This window comes from Alosa pseudoharengus, unplaced genomic scaffold (genome assembly GCF_046254945.1).
Source record: "Alosa pseudoharengus isolate Yale_2024_CS ecotype anadromous, Long Island Sound unplaced genomic scaffold, YU_APseudo_1.1 YU_APseudo_1.1_scf_15, whole genome shotgun sequence".
Taxonomy (NCBI): Eukaryota; Metazoa; Chordata; class Actinopteri; order Clupeiformes; family Clupeidae; genus Alosa; species Alosa pseudoharengus.
Window position 1 is genome coordinate 34,688,478 of NW_027468620.1, and position 2,500 is coordinate 34,690,977.

At 49.0% G+C, this 2,500-nt stretch overlaps 1 protein-coding gene across 1 annotated transcript in view; it reads right to left on the reverse strand.

The window, feature by feature from the left end:
• crtac1b (cartilage acidic protein 1b) overlaps nucleotides 1-2,500 on the reverse strand; it is a 48,260-nt gene that overhangs the window by 8,989 nt on the left and 36,771 nt on the right. The gene's annotated exons all lie outside the window — the stretch shown is intronic.

Below are 2,500 nucleotides of genomic sequence, written 5' to 3' on the forward strand. Positions count from 1 at the left end.
AGGCCTAAGTTAACTAAAAACCTTACTGTTCAACTTACCAGTTAAGTTGCGCTGGCTCATATTTTTTTCTATTGCACAGTGAGATGGAGTACGTCTTAGGACAAAGAATTAGACGCGGGAGGGAGAGGATCTACCGGCCTAGACATACCTATCTCTCCCTCAGTGAGGTGGAATGTAGGCGTAAGCTACGCCTGACCCGTCAGGCTGTGACAGATGTCTGCCATCTCCTGGCAGATGAGCTGGGGACTGATGCACTGTCCCTATGCCCTCCCAGTTGCAGTGAAAGTTACAGCGGCACTGTGTTTCTATGCATCTGGGTCGTTCCATTGGAGGCATTTCGCAATCTGCCATAAGTTCGGCTATACATGCAGTTACATCAGGTCTAGTCCGTCATGCTGGGGAATACATCCAATTCCCCGTCACACTTGACAGCCAGGAAAGAACGAAGCGGGCGTTTTGGGCGAAGTGGGGGTTCCCTGGTGTCCTTGGTGCTATAGACCAGCGGTTCTCAACCTTTGTTCAGTGATGTACCCCCTGTGAAATATTTTTTCATCAAAGTACCCCCTTACCAGAGCACAAGAATTACCGCTACACTTCAACCACGACTCCATTGTTTGAGTTTTAAGAGTGATTGACAGGTGATGGCGGGTGGCATGTGACAGGTTGGGTCGAACCATCCTGGTATGGGGGGGGGGGGGGGGGTTAGGGTAATGAAATTGAATAGCCTACTGAAATATAAAATTCATTTTATGAACTTATATTTTCCTGAAATATGTATTAAATAATTGTAAGTATTTTTGCATGGATTCTACTTTTTAAATGATATGTATATATTAAAATCTCACGTACCCCCTGGAGTGCCTTCACGTACCCCCAGGGGTACGCGTACCCCCATTTGAGAACCACTGCTATAGACTGCACCCATGTGCAACTCTGTGCCCCAACAGAAAACGCACTGATTTACATCAATCGTGAGGGAACCCATTCGATCAACATACAAGTGATTTGCAATGCAACTTGTAAGATCACTCACGTATTTGTAATTCGTAATTACCCTGGTTCAAGCCACGATTCATCCATACTGGCAAACTCTGCCATTCCTGCCATCTTTGAGGGGAATCCCCCCTTGGATGGGTGGCTGTTAGGGGACAACGGCTATCCGTTAAAGACATGGCTGATGACACCATTTATTATGCCAACAACAGTGCGTGAAACGGTATATAATCGAAAACACACAGAAACACGCAGTGTGATTGAATGAACATTCGGCATACTGAAAATGCGCTTCAGGTGTTTGGATAAGTCAGGAGGCACTTTACAGTACAGTCCGTAAAAAGTTGCAGCATTCTTTGTAGCATGTTGTGTTTTAGACAATGTTTCCATGGATCGTGGATGTGTTGATGACATAACTGAGGAAATATTAGAGGACTTAAGGAGACGTGATGTTGAACTGCATGCCGATGCCTTTTAACCCAAATCCCCCAGCAGCAGCACGGGAGAGGAGAGCTTATTTGACAGAAGAGCTGCATCGTCTATAGTGAGGTAAGCAAAGTAATCTTGGTATAATGTTAGACTACATTGCAGAAATATCAACATGCATTCATAACTTCGTGATTCAGGGAAAGTGAGCCCAAAACATCGGAAAGTATGTCTTTGACACTTCTTTATTTTGTCAAAAAGAAAAATCAACAGCAAGCTGTTCGTAACTGAATAAAAAAAAACGGAAAATGAAAAGTTGAAAAGATGTAAACAGAACTAATTATTTTTCCCTCTTATAGGTGCGCAACGCGCACTACGGCGGGATTGGACTCGTGAGGGTCCGGGAGTGGCAATGCACAATGTACTCCTGGTGGAGCGGGTGGAGGGAGGAGGAAGGGGCACAGGAGGAGGAAGGGGCACAACAGGAGGAGGAAGGGGCACAACAGATGGAGGAAGGGGCACAACAGGAGGAGGAAGAGGCACAACAGATGGAGGAAGGGGCACAACAGATGGAGGAAGGGGCACAACAGATGGAGGAACGGCTGCAACAGGAGGAGGAAGGGGCACAACAGGAGGAGGAAGGGGCACAGGATGAGGAAGGGGCAAAACAAGAGGAGGAAGGGGCACAGGAGGAGGAAGGGGCACAGGAGGAGGAAGGGGCACAGGAGGAGGAAGGGGCACAGGATGAGGAAGGGGCAAAACAGGAGGAGGAAGGGGCACAACAGGAGGAGGAAGGGGCACAACAGGAGCAGCTGGTGTGTTTGGAGACCCACGCTCCATGGCTGCAGCAATCCTCTCTAGACTGTATGGGATGCGCCTGAGAGGCCGGAGCAACATCGCCACCCGGTCAAGACGGGCATTGATACCTCGCTGCAACCCAGACAGCTCCCGCTCCAGCATGTCAAATCCGGTTTGCCTGAGCTGCAGGAACGGGTGGTCCTCCGGTCTGACGGTGCCGCTACGTCTGGGTCTGGATCGTCTGCACCTCGGTGGTTGCGCTGCTCCCTCCTCAGTTGGCCCT